Below are 12873 nucleotides of genomic sequence, written 5' to 3'. Positions count from 1 at the left end.
TAATTTTTTTCTTGTATGACTTACATTGACAGAACAGCTGAAACCAAGGTCGTTCCAAATAAACAGTGCAAAAAGCCTGACTCAAGGAACTCTGAATCTGCGTTTGATTTCCCACAGAAAAACAGTATCTTTATACTTCCGGTGTGCATGTCTTATTTTAGATCACAGAAAGTATTTCCACAGATCACTTAGTGGGATGAAAAGCTAGGATTTGATGCTACAGGATCCCAAATCTCTTTTTTCCACTAAAACAAAAAACATCTGATGATAAAACTCTTGTGGGGTTTGGTTGCTGTTAAATTGAATTTGATTCAGTTTTTAAGCAATCTTCAACCTTATTATTTTTGAATCCTTCTTCTATTTTGTGTATGACAGCAAGTGTGGATTTGCAGATTTCAGAAATACAGAACATTTTTGACAACTGCATTAAGTTGTTATCGCAGTTGGTGTTGACAAGGAGAAAGCTTGCAATAAGCATGTACTACCCTTGCAAGAAATCTGGATGAAATATTTGCTGAGTTGTCTACACATGTTGCTAGAATCAATGGTTATTCAAAAGATTAGTAGTAATCTAGGGATTCTGTATAATAACTCAGTGTCCCACAAAATTTAAAATCCAAGTCTCCTAATTGTTGACACTCTATTTCAAATAGCTTTAAGCCAAAGCCTGGGTTAATTTTGTATTTGAATCCACTACAGCCACTGTTCCGAGCAAAAGACACCTGGTGCTTTCTATACTGGGAGTTGCATTAATTCTGAAAGTGACAGCTAAAACCCAAGAGTGTGTGTGTGTGTGTGTGTGTGTGTTTTGGAGGGGGTGTGAGGGGTGTGGGGCTTTGGTTGTTTGGTTTGGTTTGTTTTTTAAGGGCTATTCTTAACCAGACCTAAGAACACTAGTGAGAAAAGTTGGAATCTTTTATTCCTGTTGTACCTGTACATCATATACCACTCTGAGAATGTGCTCTTTATTCTGGCTCCTGATTGAATACCAAGGCTGCAAACAGAGTCTTTACAAGGGTCCTCACGTTGCATCTTTCCTAATCTGAGTTCCTAACTTGAGTCCTTTACTGCAAGGAATTAATGAACAGGAAGAAAACTTTTCTTGGCTTTCACTCTCCAATCAAAATATGTAGGAGTAGCTGTCAAAAATAGCATTTTATTTATAAGCAGATAAGATTTGAGGTAGGCACCAATGTGCAAAAAGCATTCCAAAGCCACTTCATAATTCCTTCTGAGACTTGAACTGCACTATAAAACAGTCCTTTAAAAAGTATGAACTCTCTTCAACCATCAAATGGCCTGACACTTCAAAGAAATATTTCCAAAAAACGTCATAAAGATGATTGATATATTCTATACAAGTTTAGCTATTTAGCCACCACACAGCTTTAAGCTGGAGAAGGTAATACAGCTTCCCTGACAGTATTTGTTATGGAAGCACTGGAGGACCTTGGGGACCCCAATGAAAACCAGGAACTTCTGCAGAAGTAGAGTTCATATTTATGAATTCCAGCACTCTGCACTGAAAAGCTCATTTCCCAAGCTGTAATAAGGTATGTTTTAGGAGTCACCATCTGTGAGATTATTAAGTCTCAGAAGGCACCAGGGTACCAGGAACTTTCTTTGCAATAGATTTATAGACATTATCCACAGTACAAAAATATTTGACATTAAATAGAAGAAAATTCTGAATCCTTTTCTAGGCTCGTGCTGACCACTAATAAAGATAAACCAAATGCAAAGTAAATACATTAATGAACTATCACATTTAATGGGGACAACAGAAAGTTGAGTCAGATCCTGAAAGGTAATGTACATTTGTAATTAAGAGTAGTGTTTTAATTAAGGATTGTGACTTGAACTACTGTCTGGGATTTCAGAATTAGAGTGCCCCATTTCTGAGCTTTTCTCTCCAAATGAGATACAGGGATTAGGCACATTAATTTAAGAAGTTTTAAGACATTAAATAATTAGAAAACTCAAAACCTAGCATTCAGTTAGTAGTAATACAAATGCTAAGGCAAACCCTGAAACGGTAGTCAGAAAAACTTAATGTCAAATTAGCTGAGATTAGAAAATTACCTAAAATGATGCAATGAAAGCAGATTTTTTTCATCAGAAAATAAACAGACAAAATTATGCCTCTCAAAACAAAAGCCTGACAAGAACACTGCAGCCATTGAACAAAAACCACTGCTGAGTGTCTGAAGACAATCAGGGGAATTCCTTTTAGGCTGATCTGGCTGACCACGTGTGTGAGTGTGAAGAGTTCTCTGCATTAGCATTCAGTTTTAATGCCTCTTTTGCAGCACCAGTGTCAGGTCCAGGACAAAGCTACAGCCTAAGCAATAAAGATGTGGGTGATGAATTTGTTTCAAACTGTGAGCTATTAACAAGTAGATTAGTCAATAGGCTAGATGGGAGCGATGATACACATGGTGCCAAGGGAGGCTGTCACTGAGTCTCCAGAAAGAGTTATGAACTCTATTTCTGAACAGATTAAGGGTGATCTGCTTCTAAAGGGGATTTTAAACTAGTTTTTATTCACATTATTTTTACTTCCTTTAAAAAGTCTTTACTTCATATAAATACTTTGAAGTGAGAACTCTTGTCTCATTCAAAATGAATTGCACACTCTGGGGTGTTGCTCTTCAAAAACTTGACCTTGCTGCAGCTCACATTGTTGCAACACTGCAGATCATTTGAAATCTAGGGCACTGTTTGGGCTGGAAACCACAGTTACAGTTTCTGGTGTCCCTGCACAAGGTAAACTCACAAAAAACAAGGAAAAAAATGGTGTGAGCAGAGATGACTCCAGGATCTCGCAAAGCACCTGTTTGCTTTCTCTCTTACAGAACTGGAAGTTGTACTGTTTCCTCTACCTAAGTGTCTGCAGGCCAAATTCCAAACAAAGGCAAGGCCTTTGTGTCTTTACAGATGACAACACATAAATAAAATATACATTTACATCACCTCACTGACTGTTTTCATAGTAACTCTGTACAATTTCCACTGCAAGAATATCTGTGTTTCTGCTGGCTTTCTGTGTGTTACTTCTGTGTGCTACCAGTTCTTCAGCAAATAGAAAATTAATATTGTCCCACATGAAGTGGGCAGGCTATTCCTAGAATTACTAGGGGAGATGGCATAAACGATCTGCCAGGAAAAGTTTACAGCTGTACTCTGCATGATGGGACAACTGTACGCAAATGAGCTGCACTGCCCTCAACTGCTGCTCCTGTCAGGGATCTAAACATAACTAAGGGGATATGTTCACCTCCCAGAAGAATGCTAATAGCAGTTTTGTAACAATAATAGACTATTGTTACCAAAAAGCACGTTGGAATGTTACAGACTATAAAAATTCTGTCTGAGAGTCTTATGTGAGCCGCTTGTAAACTCCCAGAGTGTCTGAAAGCTTTGCAGACCCCCTGAAGATATTCTGGAAGATGTTAAAACTCACCAGCAACACTCATGACTGAATGGCTATTCCCCAACTTCCATCCACAGTTGTACAGCCTCCTATACATTATTTATTCATTTACGACCCTTCACAAAGGAACCTCGGGCACACCAAGCTCTGTGCAGTTTTCTAGCCAGCACAGACTGTGCACTGTGTAGTACCATAGCACTATTTATTGTGGTCAGACACTGCTGACCTTATCTATTGCTGAGCTGCTACCTGCAACATCCACAAGAGAAGAAGAAATTTATTCGGTTCAAGAAGATGGATTTAGTTTTAACCAGACTAAGTAACATTCAAAGTGTTTATGCACACAGTCCAAGGGCAGCTCCTGCTCTGCTTCACAGCTCCCTTTGCAATATCCAGGAGCACCTCTGGACTGTCAAGAGTGTTTAAGTCTAGACTGAATGTGTTTGGGAATAATGTGCACATACCTAAAAATATAATTCTGTCGCATTAGTCCTAGTAATACTAAAACAGGAAAATAGTCTCCAGATTTTTTTCCCTGGTCGCAGAAGTTCTTTGAAGCTCAAGGGTAAATTCCTTGCTCTATTACAGTATGTGTGCATTCTATTACTTAATTCAGTGACATGAGGATTTCAGTAAAGATGTTTCCTTGGGTGCTTAGGACTTGGATAAAATTTTGCAAAGTTGGGCTAAGTACTTAGGAAATCTGGGTCAACTAATGGCTTATGCAGAAATTACAGAAGACTGAGGTATAAGCTCCACTTTTTTTGGTCTTGTTTGAATATATATAAAGCTAGTAGCTTATATTAAATACTCTTCCACATGGTTCAAATACTCATATTTGGAGATATGCAGAAGTCTTATAACAATATAATTTACACAGAGTAAATAAACCACCCCCATGTAAGAAAGCTTTAACTATGCCAAACATTTCAAGAATGGGAGGTCACAGAAAAAGACACTGCCAAGACATAAGTAGTATCATACTATCTCTATCTGAAATCTAACACCTATAGTTAAGAATTTCAGATAATGGATTTTCAGCCATGGATATTACTGGAGCCAGAGAGGTCAAAAGAATTAGCTTAGAATACCCAGAACTGGCAAAATAGAGCTAACAATGTTGAACACCTTGGGGTGTTGCAAATCAGGTGCTTATTCACAGATGTATCCAAGACCATTGGCTAAAACCCATAATTGGATTGGACTACAAAATTAATTCTGAGACCACTTCTTGACACCTCTGAGTCTGATGTGTAATTACTCTGTTCATGTCAAATTATGTAAAATAAAAGCACATAGAGAGAGTGCTCTCAAATATTTCAAAAAGAGGCAGTATAGACTAAGCCTAAAAATATGACTTAGCAATTTCAGGCACTACTAAAGAAGGAAAAATTGTTTATTTTTAAAAAGTCTCAGTTCCTTCTTTGCTAAAATAAGACTTAGTCCATGCCAACCTCAGAAGAGAGTACAACACATTAGCTAATATCTAAACCATCCTTTCAAAAATACAGTGATGAATGAACTTGCAAAGCATATCAGTAGATACAAGCAATACAACTTCTTGCAGATAAAACAGATAAGCCACAACCATGGAGAATAATCTACCAGCAGATAAATTGATATTATTATTACTGCTAAACAATACTTCCAGTTTCTTAAAAACTGTAAATTGTGGCAGCAAAATGATAGAAGTATTTACTGTTCATAATCTCAAATCATTATGTTGTATCTGTATTTCTTGCAGATTACAATGGGAATTTTGTGAGCTGATCAGTTTTGTAAATCCAAATACTTATGAATGTCATTTTACCAGTATGTGAATCATGCAGCCTGTGAAATCCCACCCTAGCGGGATTTTCACGTGTAGGAGAATAAATCTATCTAAATTCTGAATTCAGCACAATTTCATGTCAAAAAGGAGTTTGCTTTATCTTCAGGTTATAACAAAAGTAACAGGAAGAATTCACTGCCACATTATTGGGGCAAAAAGAACACCCACAGTCTCCTACCATGGATGGGAAATCCAAAGTGGGGTTTCTTAAACCTTGCTCTGAAAGTGTCAGGACTGGCCACAGTCTGATCGAACTTGGAGGGGTTAGTGGTCTGAGCTACGACAACTGCTACCTTCCTGTGGAATGCCAGTGTAAGTACTTGTGCTCCTAGGAACATGGAGAGGAAGTACTTTCTGTTTCTTATCTCAAATGAAGTTAGCTTTCTCTGCTTTTGGAATACTAAGAAGTCAGTGTGGCTGTTGGATGGTAGCTGGGAAAGACTAAAGAGAAAAGAGAAACATCCTGCAGATTTTCATGAAGCTCCGGAACATTCCATACATGTACATATTCCATACATCATACATTTGCAGTAGCACTAGCAGTAGTGCCAAATTACCTCTTCTCATCATAGAAGCCATCTTCTGGCCATGGTACCTGCAAGAGGATAAATTTCTAAGGTGTCAGGTGCCATCTGTTTGATTTTGCAGACCACAGGGGCAGTGGCACCTAATTTCCCATGTATTGACCTGGTTGAAATTCAGTATACGGAGAACAGAAGGTGAAAGTAGAAAGAAACAGTAAAGTAGAAAGAAACAAAACTCCTTTGATTTTGGGGGAGGTGTAAGAGCCACACACTGGATTTGGAGCAAAGAAGCACACTTCTCCATTCTATAGTTTTTATCAGCTGCATGGTTAATTCCCTGGGATGCTCCTACACTGTCTGTGTATTTAAAGGTACTCAACGTAAGCCATAACTTTAGAGTATTTAACAGTTTATAGCAGGCTCAAAGCTCATTAGAGGGAATTATCACCACTTTGAATAAAACTCAGTTTATGTTTACATGCACTTTTAAGTTGTTTTGTTATCAGTAAGAAAACCAAAATTATTTTATCATAATGGCTACTCCTCTCCTTAGCTCTCAGCTTGTGCCAGAGTTGAATCTTTTCTAAACGACTCTTTCCAAATGAATGTCACTATTATCACTGTTCTTTTTTTCCCCCTTCTTTTTTTTATTTTTTTTCTCCAATATATAGTAGCAGCTTTAGATGTTATCACAAAATGACCCAGCCTGGGACACGAAGGACAGGTGCTGGGCAAGATTCTTTACATAGCTCTTCTGGGACAAGGCACCTCAACCCTTGGCCTCTGGCAGCTGTTGTTCTTCTAGTCCTGCATTTACTAAGGATTTCTCTCTCTGCATGTCTACACTCCCTGTTGTTCTACTCCTGGACCCCCCAAGTTCTTGCCTTTATGCACCTCCTGCAGTTCCAGCCCTGGACTGGAGAGACTGTGAGCAGAATCTGAACTATGCAGTTTCAGCCTGTTGGGCTCTTTGCAGGTCAGGGGGGCTTTGCTTTTTTTGTGTTGGGTTTGAAGGGGTTTTTTTTAGTTGGGTCTGGGGGTATTTGGGGGCATACATTTATTTTTTTTTAGATTTATTTGCTCTTCTCTTAGTGTTTTATTAATGTTCTCTTAGAGACACAGGTCTGAGTTGCAGCTCTGCTCCTTCCTATTTTGTGGGCAGAGAGAGCAGAATGGCAGCAGCCAGGATGCTGTGTTTACTCTTCCTCCTCTGTGGTGTACTTTGCTGCATGGTTTCCTATGATCTGCTGGATTTCAGTGCAAAGGCCATAGTCCCCCACTCACACAGCATCTCTGTGCGCACCCACTTGCACCCACTAGATGCTTTGTGAAAAAAGGACATCTCTTACAACTATAAAATCAGTATATCTGCTTTAGATTTTTGCATCTGTGATATTATTGTTTCTTAAAAAATATATTCATGTTCTTTTTGTACTCACTTTTCTTGTTGTTTTTAAGAAGACTAATGACATTTGTTTGCTAGAGTGGAATAGGACTTAAATTTTCTTACAACCCAACCCCAAATGCATTTTCTTACAACCCAAACCCAACAAATTCCATTACCTTGTTATCTGTTGTGCAACCCTGATCAATGTTATAGACATAATAATCTCTTTCCTAGTCCATGTAAGACAGACCTCATGCTATGACATCTGCTCTTTCATTGGCAAGTTTATTTCCTATCATAACATGTGGCAATTGATATTATATCTCATCTTGTCACTGTACATTTGACATGCAATCAAAGGGTTCCCCAGAGTACTGGAGCCCTTTCCATAGCCACTGGAAGGGCACTTGCTCTAAGGGTTTGAGCCTCACAAACCCACAAACTATGATTCTCTTTGTACTTCAGCTATTTAACTAACACTCCATTTTGCAACAAAACAGTTAAAAGGAGAACCAGATTTCAGTGTCCAGTGGTGAAGGTTACTATGTTTGTCCCAGGATTGTCTCAGCTGCAAGATTTGGAAAGCAGCTGTGCCACAGTGATACACTTCATAACCATCCGGGAGTCCAAGCAGTCGTCAGAAACTCACTACAGAGCCTTCCTGACAACAGCTAGTGCAGCACATGGCCTTCCCTGCTCAAACTCACATTTGGAAATACACTTAGTGATATTATTTTAAACTCTTCCTGAAAGTTATAGAAGTACTGGTTTCCTACAGCAGCAGAAGGAAGTTGACATCCCAAGGGGTTCTGTTGTGGACACAGGAACTGTATGTACCCAGATGCGTCTGTGCGCGTGTGTAACTTCTTAAAATGTTGTGCCTCAGTTTTGACCCATGCTTTTCCTCTCCTTTTTCATTAATTTGAAACTAAAATACAGAAAGCATGTTTCCTATGTTCACTGTCATTTCATGGACAAAACAAGATCTCCTTTCATGAAATCTCTCAGCTACTCAAAGCAGTTCTGACAGTACAATGCCTAAATAATGTTCCCAAAATAAATTTTCTGCCTCAGTCCCGTGTTCAGAATCTGTTTTCATTACCTCATTTTCAGATGTAATTTTCCCAGCGTTTCTATTGCATTAAATTCTCTCTGCCTTTGCTCCCAGTCTCCAAGAGAAATGCAAACCTAATTAAAGACACATGGCATTTTTAGTCTACATTAGTTAGAGACATTTTGATTGAAAATAGGCTTGCATGAAGCCATGGGAAGTTGTTTCCAGGCTTCTTTTTTAGGAGATGCCACAAGCTCACTCCCAACTTACATAAAGGAGATGCAAGGAAAATATTTCACAGAGAGTGACATAAATACTGTAACCTAGGGGGTTAATCTGCTGGAAAGTAACTCTGCAGGGAAGGCTCTCAGGGGTCACGGTGGACAACAAACTGCTCATGAGCCAGCAGTGTGGACAAGAAGCCAAAGATATCATGAGGTACCTTGGGAAGAGCATTGCCAGCAGCCTGAGGGAGGTGATCCTGCTCCTCTACTCAGTCCTAATGAGGGGCATCTGAAGCATTGTGTTCTGTTCTGGGCTCCCTAACACATGAGAGACACAGAGCTCCTGGCACAGGTCCAGCTGAAGGTGATAAAGATGATTAAGGGACTGGATCATCTCTTTTCATGGGAAAGGCTGAGGGAGCTGGGCCTGATCAGCCTCAAGAAGAGACCACTGAGAGGGAATCTCATCCACGTCTGTAAGTGTCTGAAGGGAGGGTGTTAAAAGGATGGATCCAGGCTCTCCTGGGCAACAGGACAAAAAGCAACAGGCAGAAATTGATACACAGGAAGTTCCACCTGAACATGAGGAAGAGCTTTACTGTGCAGGTGACCAAGCACTGGAACAGATTGCACAGAGAGGCTGTGGAGTCTCCCTCACTGGAAATATTTAAGAACTATTTGGATGCAATCCTGTGCAATGTGCCCTGCTTGAGCAGAGAGGTTGAACCAGATGACCTCCCCTGTGATCCCTTCCCAACCTTACCCATTTTGTGATAAGCATGTCAATCAGGTGCATGGGAGTACATAGATTAATATAAATATTTATGTACATATATTTAATATATAATGTGCATATATTTGATATATGTACAATTCTTTTCTTACAGCTCATGTTTTGCATGATAAAAGCATGCATGGCATTTAAAAGTTTGTTCAGCAAGTAGTCCCTGCCACATGACTAGATGCAAGCCCACTCCATGACCTGACCCACAGCTGTGCTTCTCACATCACTGTGCCCATGGTTGTCCATAGTGCCAGGATATGATGACACAGCACGCATTGTTTTTCCTCACATTATCACTAATTATCAAATGGAAACAGTACTGTGTTTATACAATATATATCTGTTGCAACAGAGACGAGTCAACTCTAGGAGAGGAAAAGCTCAGTCACAGAAGAGAGGATGCAATGGGAACAGCAGATAACAAGTTACTTTCATATCACACATTATCACCCTGAAGTTTCTTATTACCCCGACACAAATTTTGGTGCTTCTTTCATGAATAGTGGTGCTAGAGTAGAACCATTTCCCAGGAACAACATGAAGATGCCCAGTCAGGCCATGAGTGTCATCTAGCACAGTACCCTGAATCTGACAGTGCTCAACAGTAAATGTGTATGAAAAAATACAAAAGCGGGGGAAAGAATAAAGTAACAATTCCCAAAGTCCATGTGTTCAGCTGAAAAATCTAAAGCTGGGGATCTGAATTAAAAGAGTGTGTCTAGGTATGTAATAGATCCTGATGGGTCTATTTGTGAATTTGTACAAATGACTTTTAAAATTTTTTAATAAAAGCTTTTGGAATCAATAACTTTTTTGATTATGATATAGTGAAAATATATCTCTACTGAAGTTATAAGCACAAGGATATTTTGTAATTTGCAGCTATATGTAGCACTTCTTTTTTTAATTCCTCAACTGAAGTCTGAACAGTTTTTAGCATGTACTGGGAGGAAGAATCTTTAACACTGCAAAATAATGTCTAAACTCCATGATCATGTACAAGAATGGAGGCTGAAAAGCAGAAACAAATCAGGCATTAGGGTTTAAGACATTTGAGGAATAAAATACATCTGCCAAACAGAAGCCACATCTGTAAGAAGACATTCTGTAATAATGTTTTCTTACAGAATAATGTCCAAAATCTCTTCATTTAGGCAGAAACAACTTTATCCAAGTTGCTACATTCTTATTTTGAACATCTCTGAAAAATAAGGGTGTCATTTAGTAGCACTCCTGCTAAATCTTTCACTGATGGCACAGTAGCAGAATCACTCAACTTTAGCATACGATCCCAATTTAAGAGACTTATGACTTGAAATTTCGGAGCCCTATCCACTACAACTTGCACTTTTCATCAACCTGAAAAGTGTTGATGGTTTTACCTAATGACATGTAAATAATAAACTTTTATATGGACCACCATATGACCTTAAAAAAACTCAAATTCACTCATTGTTTAGATAGCAGAGTCAGTTCAAGAAGTTTGAATTGCAATCAATTCTCATTTTCTGACAGAACACAGGACATTTCTTTTATGGAGTTTAAAAAGAAAAAATAGAATCTATCGTTCCACCTTCACCTTGACAGTGTCCCAGGACAACAAGCAGCCTGTCTCTTTCACATCCATTCTTGCCTGAGGCATGCTAGAAAACTCACAGTTCTTTCACAATCAGTAGGAAAAATAGCCTACAAATTATTTTCCTTCATAAGAAGCCCACATCCCTAAGAGGTAGGGCTTTTCTAATGGCATTTCAATTTGGCTTGATTAATTCCCCTTGTTTGTTTCTAAAAGCCAGATTTATCCTCATGCTAACAAAAGGTTCTAAACCTAGTCTATAATGCAGTGAGCAAGGGTACCACTTCCAGAGAATTCTGTAAACATTGGCCCAGTAGAAATGTGAACCACATTGCACTCCCCTACTCTGTCAGCTGCCCTTGCTGCTTTGGCTCTGTACTCTTTTGACCTGTAGGTCACTGCTTCTCTATGTGCCTAGCTGACACACAGCTAGTGCTGCTCATAGAAATCAGAAACCTCAAAAACATGCCAGCAAACAGAATCTGTTGAGCCTTTATATTTTTTGGGCTGTACGTATATTAAAAGCTCTTCTCAAGCCTTTGAATCAGAATTTACAGAATGTGGGGTCTAAATATTGGTGAATTTCTTTTTATTGAGAGAAAATGTTCTGGCAGATTTTCAACCAGACCTGGCACTGAGCCCCACTAATTTCCTCACAAATGTTTTTCTTAGGGGTTTTCCTGATTAAACTGTGATCCTAACAGATTGATATTGGCAGTGTTTAGATACACATTTGGATCTTGAGCAAGTGCACTATTACATACTTAAAAATAGAATTGAAAAAAATAGCTGCACTTCTGCTGTTCAGGCCCTAGACAGTTAACATAAACCGTGCTTCTTTCTGCAATCACAGTATTTGTATTTCATTCCTTCACTCTGACTAAAACATGACAGCAGTTACCTTTCTGAACAAATTCCAAAAAGCTCACATACTTCCAACTATTTTGTCCCTCGCTGTGCTGAGGATGTCTTCCCAGGCTACTACTGCTGCTTCTCTTCTCCCATATTTGGAAGTTGGCCTTCAGCATGGAGATCCCTTGTGGGTTTCTGTTTAAATTCCAGAGTCACTGCTGCACATTGCCATTTCCTTCAGCTGATGTAAATCAAATACAGTATGAGTGAAAAATGTGAGTCTAGGCTTGGCTAACTCCCTTGCAAGGGGAACTGTGATGAAGGCAGAAAGTTTGTCTCAGGAGGCAACGTTTCACAAGCACAGCATGTTTTGCACACTGGGACATTGCTGAGGCTTTTTCCCCTCTTTCAGCACCAGTTTGCACACACTTTACCTTTGAGTTGGCAGTGCTGACACAGTATGCAACAGGGGAGAACTCACATGGAAAATATTGCTGCCTGGCATCAGGGACGTTTTTCTATACACAAAGCCCAAAACCAAACCAGGAATTTAATTTCACCCCTGGCATTTTAGGGCATTTGTAGCAAACTTAATAGCCCATAATTTTTGCTTCTCATCTTCCAGCAGCTTCAAGACAGCAGAACCCTAACAGCTCCTAATTTCAAAAAACATTAAAATTTTTATTAATCAACTATTGCCTTTTATAAGTACACTGCATACATGATATTGTATTGCATATAATGCCTTAAATAGGAATTATTTTGCAACATTTTAACAGAACTAATATTTATAGCCAAGCTCCTTTAGGACAGGATTTATGAACCACTCATTCCTAACTCTGAATATTGACATGGCAATGCCACCTGGGGTATGGGGCAAAATGCCACTAACACTTGACACCTACAGGAAAGCAAGACACATCACAGGGGTTTTCCCTACGGATAAAAGATTCACAGTTTGATATTTAATAGCTAGGAACCTAGCTGTAGAGGAGACTAAGAGAAAGATGATCATGTTTTTGGTAGACTGAAGAAATTTTAAAAGGTGCCATGACAACAGAGTTGCCATCTTATTGTAAAGGTTTCGTACCTTCTCAGTGACAGCTCATGGGCAGCTCCTCACAGCACTGACTCTTTCTTCTTCTCAGCACAGCCAACAAACTCCATCTCACATCTCGAGCAGCCAACCTGCTCTTTTATAATACCCC

The 12873-nt window shown here is 39.1% G+C and overlaps 1 protein-coding gene across 15 annotated transcripts in view; it reads right to left on the bottom strand.

Moving 5' to 3' along the window:
* Positions 1 to 11920, bottom strand: part of CAMK2G (calcium/calmodulin dependent protein kinase II gamma) — a 241591-nt gene extending 229671 nt beyond the window's left edge. For 3 of the 15 annotated variants that reach the window (XM_064430436.1, XM_064430440.1, XM_064430435.1), the window contains exon 1: positions 11747 to 11886. The gene's annotated coding sequence lies outside the window, so the exon portion shown is untranslated. Of the gene's footprint in view, positions 1 to 11746 lie in introns of all 15 variants that reach the window. The other 12 variants (XM_064430448.1, XM_064430450.1, XM_064430446.1 and 9 more) reach the window with 7 other exon arrangements.
* Positions 11921 to 12873: the final 953 nt, after the last annotated feature.

The sequence above is a fragment of the Passer domesticus genome, chromosome 8 (assembly GCF_036417665.1).
Source record: "Passer domesticus isolate bPasDom1 chromosome 8, bPasDom1.hap1, whole genome shotgun sequence".
Classification (NCBI taxonomy): domain Eukaryota; kingdom Metazoa; phylum Chordata; class Aves; order Passeriformes; family Passeridae; genus Passer; species Passer domesticus.
The sequence above is the reverse complement of the archived record's forward strand: the minus strand, read 5'-3'. Positions and strand labels throughout refer to the sequence as shown.